The sequence below is a fragment of the Sphaerodactylus townsendi genome, linkage group LG12 (assembly GCF_021028975.2).
Source record: "Sphaerodactylus townsendi isolate TG3544 linkage group LG12, MPM_Stown_v2.3, whole genome shotgun sequence".
Taxonomy (NCBI): domain Eukaryota; kingdom Metazoa; phylum Chordata; class Lepidosauria; order Squamata; family Sphaerodactylidae; genus Sphaerodactylus; species Sphaerodactylus townsendi.
The window spans coordinates 21,660,236-21,675,587 of record NC_059436.1 but is presented as its reverse complement, the minus strand read 5'-3'; positions in this window follow the sequence as shown (position 1 = coordinate 21,675,587).

Here is a 15,352-nt window from a genome sequence, read left to right as displayed (position 1 = left end):
TGGCCTGCAAGCTCAGATTGTACCAGAGGAGTACAGCGTGGTGTAGTGGTTAAGAGCAGGTAGATTCTAATCTGGAGAACCGGGTTTGATTCCCCACTCCTCCACCTGAGAGGCAGAGGCTTATCTGGTGAACCGGATGTGTTTCCACACTACTACATTCCTGCTGTGTGACCTTGGACTAGCCACAGTTCTCTCAGAACTCTCTCAGCCCCACCTACCTCACAAGGGGAAGGCTTAAGAACATAAGAAAGAGCCTTCTGGAACAGACCACTGTATTTCTAGGAGATATTCAGGACCCTCTTGGAGACTGTTGACCATATCCTACTCACTGTAGCAACATATTCACAAGGCTTCCTTCAAATGCAAAAATATCAGCAGAGCCTAGGGGCAGGCAGTAACAAATAGGGATCCTTCCAAGTGTATGGGGTGGCCCCTTTGCACTGCTGCTGGAGGGCCTGCAGACCTCAGCTTGAATCAGATTGCCCAGTTGTGTAACATCCGGGGTAATCTCCCTCGGCAGCTCTATGATTTCATCACATCTTTCTTTGTCTGCAAGAAGCGTAGAAGAAGAAGAAGAGTTTGGATTTATATCCCCCCTTTCTCTCCTGCAGGAGACTCAAAGGGGCTGACAATCTCCTTGCCCTTCCCCCCTCACAACAAACACCCTGTGAGGTAGGTGGGGCTGAGAGAGCTCCGAGAAGCTGTGACTAGCCCAAGGTCACCCAGCTGGCGTGTGTGGGAGTGCCCAGGCTAATCTGAATTCCCCAGATAAGCCTCCACAGCTCAGGCGGCAGAGTTGGGAATCAAACCCGGTTCCTCCAGATTAGATACACCAGCTCTTAACCTCATACGCCGCTGCTCCTACGCCACTGCAACCTTTCTGTCCTTTAACCATCCTTGCTGTCCTTCTCTGGCCCACATGCCAGGAAAAAAGGTCCGATCTGCTTACGTGCTGGCAAGTAAAATCACAGAGGGAGAAGCTGGCCTTGTTCTTGAGCAGACACATGAAGCTGCCTACTGAGTCAGATCCTCAGAGCGTCAAAGTCAGTGTTTCCTACCCTGATGGGCAGCAGCCCTCCAGCTCCTAGATACAGGCTTCTTTCATATCCCTTATCACCTGTTCCTCTTAATTGGAGATACTGGGGATTGAACCTGAGACCTTCTGCAGACTGAGATCTTTCACACACCCTCCTTTTAACTGGAGATACCGATCCAGGCACCTCCTTCAGACAAAGCAAATGCTCTACCGCCGACCCAAGGTGATACCCCATTATGTTGACCATTATTGTTTCTTTCCCAGCTGGTAACTGGAAACCCCTTTTTCATAATGAGTTGAGAAGTTTTACTGTGCGCAGCAAACTCCTTCACAAAGCCAGCTGCCTGCCAGCGCCTGCACTCTTTTTGCAGCATGAATATGTGGGCTCTCTCGTCTTCCTACTCCAGCCAAACACAGATTCCGGATTGGAAACGCAAAGGGGGGAACGTTGTGCAGGGAGGGAGCCCTTTCTGTGCCACGCGGGTCTCTGCTTCCCATGTGAAATCAGGCATAAGAGTCCGCTCCCCCCCAAACCATGCAGCTGTTGGGTCATGCATAGCGGAACAACTGTGGGAAAGCCGTTATCTGTCCTATAAGTTGGGAGGGCGGGGGGATGTTAAACATGCGGGCTGCTGGAAGCTCTTATGCACGCTCTCAAGAGTTAGACAAGGAGCACACTGTTCGGTCACCAGCGCCTCAACAGAGCTAGCCTCTCCAGCGAGGCCTGTAAAGCGTGGCTGGTTTTGACGCTGGCGTGGGCGCATGGTTATCCTGCCGAGGGGTTCATTCGGCCCTCTCATGCCCAGAATTCTAGCCACAATCTGACGCTATCGAGCCTTTGCAAAGGAGGCGGCAACCACAAATAGCTCCTGACTTCAGCTAGCCTGCACAGGGCAGCACCTCCCCCCTTCTTGCAATAAGTGGCAGCTAACATCTGGCTGCCTTTTTAATGGTGCATGTTTTGTTGAGGAGCCACTGTGGCGGCTGTGAAGTATGGCTGCCAACCTCCAGGTGGGGCCTGGAGTTCTCCCAGGCCCCTTCTTCACAGTACTGGCAGAGCAGGTTGCAGTTGGAATAAAGAAACCTGCTCTCCTGTTTACCCGTTGACGTGCCTCTGTGCAGGTGTAACCCCCATGCTCAGAATGGGTTGACCCAGAAAGGGGTGGAGACTCAAAGCAGCAGCACAAGGCTGCAGACCTCATGTAGTTGGAGGAGACAAGGCTACCAGACTTGGACCTTGATTTGTATAAGCCCTTAACACCTTGTTAAGGTAACTGCAATGTTGTTGGGAACTACTGGGAAGGGAGTTGTTTATTTTTGCTATATTGTAAATGTTGGAGTTTATTGTTTCAGGGTTTTGATGTTTGTAATGGGTGAGAGTTCTCCTGGAAACCTTCATCAGGTTGAATCCTGTTCATCAAGCCCTTGGAGTCTTCAGGAGCCAACCCACTTGCAAAGAAGAATTGGACTTGGCAATATCAGAAGACTGTAAATATAAGGACTTGAAATGAAACCTGAACAGGACCTTGAAGTGTGATGTTAAATGTTGATGTTTGACGTTATATGTTAAGAAGTAAACCATTTTGTTTTTAAAATTTGTCGTTGCAAACTCATTCCAAGTTCTGCCCCACAGAACCCACAGTTAGAGGTTACACAGGCAGTGAATGGAGCCCGTGGAAGCAATGTGGGTTGCCATTGCGCCTTCTCAGAGGCGCTTTCCCCCCTACTCATCTCCCTCTGCTGCGTAGCATGGACCTCCACAGCTATGCTGACGTCCCTGTGCCCTTGCATGGCTATGCAGCTGAGAGGCAGGGACTTTTTAAAAAAGGGAAGCACACCCGAGTAAAGCATTTCCCGAGCAGCCGTTCGCTCGCGAGCGGCTGCAACCCGCATTAAAACTAAAGAATCGTGGATAGCGTGATTCTCGGATAACCCATTTCAGGGGAATTAACACAGGGCAACTTCACTTTAGGGGTGGAAGCCATGCAGAGTTCCCCCCCCCCAAAAAATAGTTTTTTCCCCTGTCCTCAGCCCTGTTTATTGGCCCATGCGGAAGAGGCCTCAGAATTACAACTGATCTCCAGACCACAGAGCTATCACTCTCCCCTGGAGAAAATGGCAGCTTTGGAGGGTGGGACTCTGTGGCTCGATACCCCACTGAAGTCCTCTCCCTCCCCCTCTCCCAGGCTCTACCCCCTTCTCCCCCACTCCAGTGCATTCCCAGGAATTTCTCAACCAGTGTGCAGCCCTTCCAAAGGACCTTGCAGGGTAGAAAATGAGATCACTTCTGTTTACCCAGTCCAGGTCAGAATCTGTGAAGCTTGTGTCAACGTAACACAAGAAGACTACGCTTTTTAGCTCCTAGTTCATTGAGATCTAAACACACGCACACAAAGCACCACTTTTGACCCACTTCTTGGGATCCTCTGGCGTTGAGGTCCTCTGCGTGCCTCGCTTTGCTTTGGAGCCTTTGCGTGGCGCTTTGCCTTTTGGGGGGCAAAATTGGAAAGATGGTCTGGCTTGGCCCTAAAACCTGGCTGTCGAACTTACTGGGTAAACCATTTGTTCTCACAACATGGGATAGAGGGGGAAGGCACACTCAGGAGTTGCTGTTTGCAATACCTGGGGGTGGTTTCTCCAAGGGATGAGACTGATAAAAGTGCAGCAGAGTGAACAACACTGTCATATTTTGAGGGTGGGGGAGTAGCGGGGGTGGGGGGGGCAGCAGCCGCCACCTCTGCCCTGAGTCAGCCACCAGGGAAACTAACAGAGTCAATGAGCAGGGGATAAGGGGGATAAGACCTGCAGATCACAGGCAGACAAAATAGGCTATGAGAAGGGAATATAGGGGGGAAAGATGCAATGGCAGATCGCAGGCAGAAGGGATCTAATGGCAGGGGGGCAAAGACATCTTTTGCATCTAGCCCCCAGGAAGCCGCCGGCTAGATGCAAAAGATGTCTTTGCCCCCCTGCCATTAGATCCCTTCTGCCTGCGATCTGCCATTGCATCTTTCCCCCCTATATTCCCTGCTCATAGCCTCTTTTGTTTGCTTCCCTGGACAATAGAGCCACCATCTGCTTCCTTCCCCTTTTGTTTCGGCAGCGGAGTTTGATGCTGTTGTTTGGACAGATGGGAAGGGGAAACGGGAGACTGGAAGGGCCGGAGGACCGACAAAGAGCCTGATGATGAAAACAGAAGGAAAGAGGGGACGCCCCAAAGGAGTTGCCCCAGGCCTCGTTGATAGGGTGGCCAACCTCCAGGAAAGCGGCTGGATTTACCACTGATCTGTGTACCAAGTGATCGGTTCGGTTCCCCCGGAGAAGAACGGCTGCTACGGAGCACGGACTCTGTGGCCTTATCAATTCACTTCATTCACTTCTTCGAATGCATAGGCTGCCCTTTCCCTCACAGGCTCCAGGCGGCTTCCAACATATAATGAAAGCCATAAAAAGCCATACACTAAGTACACTGAACACATTAAAAACATAGATGGTGGCTGAAATAGTCTCAAAATAAGCTGGAAAAAAATTCAGACTGTAAAAATGGAAACAAGTAAAGGAGGGGTAGAGGGGAGAACAAGGCCAGATAGTCAGCCTGTAGCTGCCTCAACCATATGCCTGGTGGAACAGCTCTGTCTTACGGGGTCTATGGAACTGCGTCAGATACCGCAGGGCCCTGGTCTCATTGGACCGACGGAGGGTTCCACCAGGTTGGGGCCAAGGCTGAGAACCCCAGCTGGATATCTTTCGGGCCAGGGATCACTAGTGGATTGTTATATGTTGAGCTCATTCTTCAGGGGACGTGTTGGGAGAAACAGTCCCGTAGAAATGATGGTCCCAGACTGTTCGGGGCTTTAAAGGTAAGTACGGTACCAAAACCTCGAACCTGATTTGGTACTCCACCCAGAGCCAATGCAGCTGCCAGAACACTGGTTGGATGTGCATCTGCCGCGAGGTCCCAGTGAGGGCCCAGCTGAAGTTTCCGGAGCAGGCCCAAGGTTAGCCCTGCATAGAGCGAGTTGCAATAATCAAGTCCAAGACCATTGCATGGATCACTGTAGACCCCCTCCCGTCCCCAGACCCCACCCTCTTCAGGCCCCGCCTCCAAATTTCCCGGAATTTCCCAAGGTGAAGGAGACAGTCAGCGCAGGGGCACAAGGGACTCACGAAACAACCTTGAAGCCATAAGTCGCCATCTGCCTTTTATCAACTATTTAATTTATTGTTTTAGTATGTTTGTAGGCGTTTTATAGTGTGAGTGTTTAAAATTTGTATTTAAAGGTTTTATTGTGTTTTAATTGTTGTAACCTGCCCTGAGCCCTTTGGGATAGGGCGGGGTACAAACAAACAAACAAAAATACTGAAAGGCACACCAGGTGCACTCAGGAACACTTTTGCATTTATTTAGGGTTTCAAGATGCAATCAGTAGATTAATCAACTGAGTCAGTGGGACCAAATTTCAAAGGGTGTGTGTGTGTGTGTTAAAGGGTAGGTGTCCTTCCTGTTTTGAAACTGGTTTTGGTTCAACCGCATTCTTTCCATCAGAATCGAATAGAAAAGTATTGTAAAACTGGCGTCTCTCATGTAGGAGTAGCAGCTTTTATTTAGTACATGTAAAGTTCATAGTCGCTTTGGGCAATGCTTATATTTATATTACTATGTTAACAAAACCTGCTAAAAGGCAACTCGGTCATCAGCTGCAAATTCTAGCACGGCTGTACCTATACTTCTTCGAATGTTCTGGGAAAGTGCTTTGGTCTGCAGAAATGGAATCGCCAGTCCCAAAACTCCACATTAGTTTGGCCTTCGACGTCTCCATTCCAAGTGCACTTAAACAGACACCCCAAATATTTGAGTTAGGAGAACAGACAATAAACACCTCCCCGAAGTCCCTGGGGACTTTGGGCAATTTGCAAAGCATAGGTGTGCCGAACAATGGAACTGCTGTTCAGATTAAACTCGCAAAGGTCAGTTTTGTCTCCCCCCCCCCCCAACTCCCCTCCGTACCTGAAACAGGTTTCGGTGTGCATTTCTCCTGCAACCCCTCCCTCTATTTTCTCCAGATATATTTTCTGCTTTAGCAACACTGCAAACCTCTCTCCGTTTCTCTTGCAGAGCCGAATGGGTTCATATGATTCATCAGGAATGATTAATTTCCCCCTGCAAATGAGATTAGTTGCTTAAAATGGCATCGTTGGGCTGAGATAAGATTCCGGGCACTGGCGTGTTCCCTTTCACAAAGACAAAGCGACTGGTGGTGCCGCTGGAAAGGGGACGGCGGGAGGAGAGCGAGCAGAGTTTGCACCCAAACAAGGAGGAAAGGAAAGCAAAGTATAGAGAGGGAAGGCAAACAGGCAGCTGTTCATTTCCCCTGGCACCGTCTCGCTTTGGCTGTGCATCAGTTTCAGAACTCTCTGTCAAAAACTGGATGATCGGTTTTGGAACAGAGTGAAATAGTGGCACAAATGCGTGCCCTTTCCTACACAGAAAGATTGGAGCCAGTCCCTCAGGACAACAAGATCCCCCATTGGCTGTTGTGGGTTTTCCGGGCTGTGTGGCCGCGGTCTGGTAGATCTTGTTCCTAACATTTCACCTGCATCTGTGGCTGGCATCTTCAGAGGTGTATCACAGAGAGAAGTGTGCTACACACTGTGTCCAATGAGAAGGGAATGTTTAGTGCAAGGTGACCAGACATCCCGCTTTTGACGGGACAGTCCCGCCTTAAACCAATTTGTCCCGCATCCCACGGGGTTTTTTAACTGTCCCGATTTTTGGAAGGCTGCTGCACTGCCTTCTGGGGTGCTCCCCAAAAGGCAGTGCCCCAAAAGGCAGTGCGCTCCTGCGGCCACGCATGCGCGCCCGGGTCCCGGTTTAAAAAGGTGAAAATCTGGTCACCTTAGTTTAGTGGGATATATATTGTCCATCTCACTGGACACAGTGTGTAACACACTTCTCTCTACGATGCACCTCTGAAGATGCTGGCCACAGATGCAGGTGAAATGTTAGGAACAAGATCTACCGAGCCACGGCCACGCAGCCTGGAAAACCCGCAACGACCAGTTGAATTCGGCCATGAAAGCCTTCTACAAGATCCCCATGTTTCTGCTGAGCTTCTAGGCAATCTGACTTTCTTTTTGTGAGGAAGAGCTCTGCAAGAAATTGCAAAAGGGCCGTGACTTATGAATTGATTAAGAAGCGTACGATGCTTTAGGGTCCCTTTTGCTTAGCAACACAGGGATTGTTTGCATGGACTCTTGCTCGCATGTGGGGTTTGCACATTGTGGTGAGGCACAAGATCAGCCATGTGCGTTCAGTGCTAACAGGATGTCAAGGCCAACTACACCATAACTGATACGGCACGAGATGGCTCTTATGGCGAGGAGGAGGCCTGTTGGGAGGGGGACGGGGCAGGAATAGGCCAACCCTCCCCAGCATCTGTGTGTGCACTAGCATAATACAGAGTTGGTCTCAAATGCCAACATTCATAGGCCAAAAGAGCCCGTGATTTGCCAGCTGGCTTATCTCAATAGTTATCAGCTGGCCTATAGACAAAAGTTCTGTCCCTTTAATGGAGGCTCAAGTATAGGAATGGGTAGCTGAGGCTTTTCATGGCATGGAGGTAAATAATATCCCCTGGTAAATAATATCTTATTAAGTGTCTGTTAAAGGAAATTGATATTTTTTGGTGACCGTTTCAGGTACTCCAAAGCACCACATCCAGAGGTGGGATCCAGCAGGTTCTCACAGGTTCCCGAGAGTAGGTTACTAATTATGTGTGTGTGCCGGGAGGGGGTTACTAATTGGTGATTTTGCCACGTGATTTTTGCCTTAGTTACGCCCCTCCTCTCAGCAGTAGCGCGCAGAACTTGAAGCAGTCTAGCAGGAGGTGCACCGGCGTGCATGGCAGCCTGCGCCTGCATGCAGTCGTTTCCCGCCCAAGGACCAGCACAGCGGCTGCGTCCTTGCCACAGCCCTGCCCAGGAATGCCCCTCCCCCGGATTGCCCGGCTACGCCCCCATCAAGCCCCGCCCAGCCCCATTGGCGCTACGCCACAGGTTGAATCCCACCACCATGGGAACCTGTTACTAAAATTTTTGGTTCCCACCACTGACCACGTTGTTCACTGAGGGAGCCCTACACTGGGTGTCTTTGGCCCTTAGCAATGTTTGTCCCCCCTGAACCCCTCGAGATGACTCCTGGTTGGCAGTATGTGATTCTCACCCTCCTTTTTGAGCGGATAGAGAATCAATGCTTCAGTGGTTCATAGCCTCTTATTGCAACTCTCTGCACCTTGTACACTCGAAGCATCAAGATTATTCCCCCCCCCCCCGTAAAATAAAACAAACAGGAATGATTAAAATAAACAGGCAAAGGAGAATGGAGTGAGCTCAAAAAATGGAGCCAATGAGAAAGTCCGGGGATGGCCCAGCAGTGTGCGAAATGTCTTAAAGAGATCGCACATGCAACTGAAGATGTTTTCAAAACATTTCTACCAAAGAATCGTTTTAAAAGAACATTAATTTAAAACGTTTTTAGGCTGCCAGTAAAACATTTGGGAGTTGGAACAATGTGAAACTCCATGGGGGAAAGATTTTATTTCCTGCCTCAAAAAGTCTTTAAAAGTTTGTGCGGAAAGGACCTCTTTCCATGTATGTGACCAGCTGTCCCTGCCATAGCCAGAGACCTGCACATCAGGAGCCGCCTTGTGTACACCTTGCCTCCTAAGGAAATGCAGTCTGGCTGTATGAGTGCCACGGGGCACCAGAGGGAGCTGCGGAGAGTGGCCGTGGCTGTGTCCATCTGTTGCCCTTATCTCAGTCCCCCTTATTTGAATGGTTTCGTAGGCTTAAGCTCTGCCATTTGCCGTCAAAACAAACAGATTAGAAGCTGAAGAAGGTCACCTGGTCTCTTTCCCACTCAAACAGCCGGACGGCACGAAGGTCAACCCAGATCTGTGTAGAATGATGAGGGCCGGTCCCACTATTGTGGACAAAACCAGAAAGGCTTGTTGTTTTAATGGACTGGCTATCGGCTTGGATGGTAATGATGGTTCTGGAAGAGATCCTACGATCGACACTGGGGCTCTGATCGTAGCCAGTGAAATGCTGCAGGGTAACCCACGAGCAGGTTAGTTAGGTGGTGCCAGCAGCCACAGGATTTTGGTCTCTGCATTTGACCTGGTTGGCCCAGGCTAGTCTGATTGGATCAGCTCTCAAAATCTAAGCAGGGTTGGGCCTTGGATAATGGCAAACCACCTCTGCTTGTCCCTTGCCTTGGAAACCTGACAGGGTTGCCACAAGCTGGCTGCAACTTGCCAGCCCCTTTCCCCACTATCAGGTCATACCATCTCACAATAGTCACACTCCATTTCTAATGGGAAGTGCAGCAGACAGACTGAGTCAGGATTCCCTGTGGAGGTGAAGTGTGTTGAGTGCAGCTTCCCTTTGACCCCTTCCAGGGGATGCCCTGATTTGGCCAGAAGAGAGCATCGCCACACCTGACCAAACAATGCACCACAGCAGAGTCCATCAGCTGCAGTTGGATCTGTTTTGCAGAGATAACTTTTGGATTTTCTGGTGGATTCATTTAAGCCCCGCTCGGTTAGTTTCTAAAATCAGAGATCTCAGAGTTCATATGTGTGTATATGGAAAGCACACGGCCAACTATTGAGTTATAAAACACACCCAAAGCGTGCATTAACTTTCGAGGAAAGTCGGGTATCTCAGCCATCGGTAGAAATGAGTCTCTCCTGTTCGCCAGTTTTCAAGAAGAACCTCTCTAGCCGTGACAGCTAGACATTCGCCAGGGCCTGTGTGCTAGTTGAGGAGTTAAATTCCAAGCTGGCACCGTGAGCAAACAAACACACAGTCCTGATGGCAGACCTGGCGAAAAAAGACAAGAAAGAAAACATTCTTTACCAGCTATTTGAACATATCCCTATTTATTAGAGGGCTTAACAAATCTAAATCAAGAGGCAGGCCGTGATCCACGCCGGGCTGAAGTCTGGGAAAGTTTGGGTCAAGATTTTTACAGCCCTGGCTCGTTTCTTATAAACACATGTAAAAAATGGATTCACAAAATCCCAGACGACAAAGGGTGGGATGCAGAAGAATGATTGGGGGCGTTGCGGGGTGGGGGGGAGTTGACTTTTGAAGCTTCCCAACCCTCTTCAAGCCATCCCCACATACATAGCGTTTTGACCGTTTGCAGAGTGGCCTGTGAATAAACTAGGACAGAGCGACTGTGCGGTCTCTAGACAGGCTTAGGTGGCTGCTGCTCCGCTCCATGGAAATTAAACTGTAATGTCGTAAACATTTATACAAGGATCTGGGCTGTTAGCCACAGCAAAAAAAGAGAAAAAGACCCCAAAGTGGTATTTTTTTAAATCAAAGTAAACATAGAAAGGGATCAGAGGGCAGGTTATGATTTTGGTTGGGAGGGGGGAAATAATGCATCTCCCTCCTCCTCTTTGGTCTTGCCTTTGCATGCTTCACCACAGTTATTAAAGCCCCAAGTGATGAAAATGTGATGGAAACAGGAGAGACTTATCTCTGGGTTTGGATAACATCTGGTTACCATGGAGTTATCAGGCCTCCCAGACTGGTGGGCAAACCCCTTAGGTTAGTGTATTGTCGAAGGCTTTCACGGCCCGATTCAACTGGTTGTTGTGGGTTTACCAGGCTGTGTGGCCGTGGTCTGGAAAACCCACAACAACCCTTAGGTTAGGGCTGCGTAGCTTGTCCCTTTGCGCAAGAGACGCTGGTGAAGCTAGCTATTGACTACAACAGCTTGTTTTTACTGATTTATTTTACTTCATTTGTACCCTGCCTTGTTCCCCAACAAAGCAGCTTACATCATTCTCCTCTCTTCCATTTTATCCTCACAACAGTCCTGTGAAGTAGGCAGTGGCATAGGAGGGCTAGAACTCTGGGCACCATGTTCAAGTGGGGGGGCGCATTGCAGTGCCGCACCCCCTAACCACTGTGCCCTGCCCCAAAATGTAGTTGAATGCTGACCAGGATGTGGAGCTCAGGAGCGGGGACCGGACTGCTACTCCCAGGGGAAATCCAGATAACCAAATTCTGCTTCAAAGTAGCCCAAATCCATCACTAAGGAAAACGGAACAAAATGGTTCACAACAATTAATGCAAATCTGCATATATTTACTGATGCGATTCTATTCCGTTCCAGTTTATTATTGGGTGAGTGGGGGGAGCACATTTATGTCCCTGAAGACTCTGGGAATCCTGCCCCTCCCCATCAGGTATTCCCCACAGACTTTAACATTTATATTCCCAGCAGGAAAGGAAGAAGACCCCACATGAAACGGGTTGACTCGAGCAAGGAGCCTTCCCCCCGCCCCCCCACTTCATTTGCACATTATTAATCACAGCCTTAATGCCTATTGTTTATAGAGCGACTGCCGGAGTCTTGGGAAATGAAGCCAGCGGAGAGTGAGAGAGGAGGAAGGAACATGTGGACAGAAAAGGAAAGAGCTGAGTTTAAAATAAAGCACATCTGGATTTTCAGGTTGGTTCAGCGCGGGACCCCTTTTTGCCCTGGAGAAGCTTGCTTGTTTCACTGCAAAAGGAACTCGAAATTGTCCTCCACAACACGCCCTCCCCAGCCCTCTTGGTTTGCTGCAAAGGGGTGGGGGTGGGTGGGAGGGAGAAGAACAATCCCCTTCTGTCTAAACTCTTGAGACCGACCTCCAGGTGATGGAGATCTGGGTGGAAGGGTCTGTGGATGTGCATGGGGGAGAGAATCAAGCTGACAACAGGGTTGCCAGCTCCAGGTTGGGAAATTTCTGGAAATTTGGGGGTAGAGACTACGGAAGGTGGGGTTTTAGGGAGGGGGGGGAAGCTGAAGCAGGGATGAGATGCAATAAGCCCCCCCCTCCAAAGCAGCCATTTCCCCCCAGGGGATTTGGTCTCTGACATCTGGAGATCAGTCATTCTCTGCCTGGAGGTTGGCAACCCTGCCTGGCACACTCCTACTAGAGTTTCTGGCATGCTCTTCCAGTGCTCCGAAGACATCCAATAGGTGATAGATTAAGAAATAAAGTAGAGATGTGAACAGGGCACTGTCTCCGATGAAGAGTGGGTCTCTTGCCTAAGAGGCATTCTCTTGCCCAAAGGCCCATAAAATCAACAAAGGTTGGGGGAAAAAACTGTGACAGGCTTTTCAGTAACCCACACAACACCCCTATGAGGTAGGCCACTGTGCATTCTTTTCAGCTAAGTCTGACCCCAGCTATTTGGTGCTCAAGACTCCATTTCCAGGAGCCACAATGAAGAACCAAGGAACGAACTTAACCTAGGTACAGCCATGTTGACCTCTGTGGTATCTCTTCTTGAGAGGCAGTGTGGTGTAGTGGTTAAGAGTAGGTGAACTCTAATCTGGAGATCCCAGTTTGATTCCCCACTCCTCCATATGAGCGATGATCTCTTATCTGGTGAACTGGATTTGTTTCCCTGCTCCTATAAATGAAGCCTGCTGGGTGATCTTGGGCCAGTCACAGTTCTCTCATAATTCTCTCAGCCCCACCTACCTCACAAGATGTCTGTTGTGGGGAAGGGAAGGAAAGGGAGTTTGTAAGCTGCGCTGAGACTCCTTACAGGAGAGAAAGACGGGGTATAAATCCAAACTCTTCTCTTTTTCTTCAGGCTGTCCTTGGATGCCAGAGCTTCTCATATTGGTTCAGTGGTGTTCTATTCAGAATCTGTGATGTAACTAAGCAAGTAATGTCCCAAGTCAGGGGTGCCGAACTCTGGCACCCCAGATGTTCATGGCCGTGCTGGCAGGGACTGATGGGAACTGTAGTGTAGTAATGCACCGCTGACCCAGCAGCACCGTGGTCGAGCGCTGGAACACCTACGCTCCTACGGCTCTTCTTGGTCAGCACCGCGCCCGCACTTCACCTCATCCCTACAGTCCGCGGATTGTCAGAACTGTCTGGCTCTCCAGTCTCACCGGGCTTAGGGACAATGGTCTTACCCCCAGGTGAGGAGTTGACAGGCTCAGACGCTTACGCTCCTTCCGCGACGTGAGCCAGGTGAGATCATACATCACATGATGATCTCCCGACCTCCAGCTCTCCCGGAACTCCCTCGGTTCCTCCCCTTCCACACGCGCCCCGATAGAATCACAATAAAAGGTGCGAGGAACCAGCACGCGGGAGACTTCGCTAGGAACACCGCGGACCTCTCCGCGCACTCCCGCTGCTGGCGATGCCTCCACTCAGATGTTATCTCAGCACGTCGCCTCGTTCTTGCATGACCACGTGGAGTCGACTTACAAGCTGGTGCGAAACCGGGAATCCTCGGAACCTCCGCCCTGCTCACATTAGCGCCGCTGGAAAGGGTCAGCGGGTACCGAAGTCAGCTGGATCGGGCGCATCCAGGGACCACCTGCTTTCAGTATCGCCTCGTCCTCTGGATCAGGCGATCCAGAAGACTTCGTGGTCCTAGGACACTCTCGTCCGACGGAACACGGTGCCAGAGTATGGGAGCTTGCAAAAGCAGGGCTTACTGACAAGCACGTTAGCGAACTGAAAGCGTTAGCGAAATCACGACGCGGGGTCTCCACGTAAAGAGAGGAGCTGCGCAAATTGGTTGAGGAGATTGAAGCTCAATGTCCATGGTACCCAGAGGGGGGGGGACATTGAATCTTAAGGACTGGGGAAAACATCGAGCGAGCACTTCTTAGCACCGCAGAGCCCTCGCTAGCGCCGATGTCACTGCTACTGGCGTGGAACAATGTTATGTCGCCATCAGCCTGCAGACCCTACGGCTCCCTTGCTGTAGGCCGCCCTCCTTCGATCTTTCACCTTCAATTTCCAACCCTCGAATTTTTCTCTATCCGCTAAATTGGACGCCCTGTCCTCCCTTCTGCCCCTTGCTCCCTCCTCAGCCATTTCCAAATTCTCAGCGGCTCCCAGCCGCCCCTCTGCTCGCCCTTCATTTTCCTCGAAGCCCACCGCACCTCCGTCAGCGCCATCGCACAATGGCGCGGGTTCGGCTCAAAACCAGGAGAGCCGTATTAGCCACGATCTGCAAAGAAAGAAACCAGCCGGAAGCCGATGCCGATATTCCTGCAGATTGTGCCCCGGGTCCATTCTTCACAGATGATACCGGAAGGGGATGGATACACGTTGTTGGGTTGTCGAGTACCGCCCTTTAAGCTTCTGTAACATCCCCTCACTGGAGCTCCATCCGCAGCGTCGCGGGACGATAACAGGAATCACTTCAGCCCCTACGTGAGAGGCATGCTAGAGGCAATCGCGGGAATCACTTTAATGGTTCCGGACGACTGGAAGAAGACCACCTTCTCCGCATGCTCCTGAGCCCTGCACAATTTGTGATCTGGGAGAGCGAGTTCCGCCAGCAATGCGCATTGAACAGGGCAGCCGCCTCGGGCGGCGCCTCTCTTCACACCGCAAGACGGCTTTAAAGCTTCGATGCATTCAGTAACCCCCCCAACAATCAGACATCCTGCCTACGAGGCCACCCTTACGATGCGCCTCTGAGTGCTAAACACAAAGGCGTTTGTCAAGGTCCCCAATTCCTGGCCAGCAGCCACTCCAGACGCTTCCTGCAATTCATCCGGCCAAAAACCCCTAAGAACCCTATGCCCGAGTTTGTGAGCAGGCTCCAGGAAGCTCTCAAAGGCAGGTTGATGAACCTTGAGGCCCAGGGCGAACTCCTTAAAGCTGTCTTGCCAAGGAGAACGCCTCTCAGCTGAGTGCTCGCATAAGCAGTCACAGGTCCTGAGTGGGAACCCTGGAACAGGCCGACATGCTTAAAACTTGCCGGGACATCGGGTCTTTTAAGCCACTCACGCTGACCCTTAGCCGCAGCCCTCTCCATTGCTAGGAAACAGCCCGAAGCAGGTGTTTCAATTGCCACCAGTCGGACATCTTCCGTGGGGTGCAGGCTACCCAGTGGGGGGCCCTGCCTTCACCGACTGGGGTCTCCCCAGGGGAGAAGACCCCCCAGGGAGGTCCGTCTCCCCGGGGCTTCCACCATTAAGCAGTGAACTATCCCCACTTATTGCAGGGGGCCACTGACTCGCTTGCCCGAACCCAGCGCAAGACACCCCAATGTGGTGGGTGTCACCGCAGGTACCAGCTCATCAGGGCAGCCCGAGCGCCCATGGGCTCCCTCCTACCCAGGGAGCCTCCAGCCGCCCGCTTCATTACACAGTTCCAAGGGCCCAGGTAAACCCCAGGGTGCAGAGAGCTCCGACTGACCATACAGCCAAAGTGACGGCGGCTGCCTGATCAGTGACGAGCTGGGAGGCTGTTGCTTGGCCCT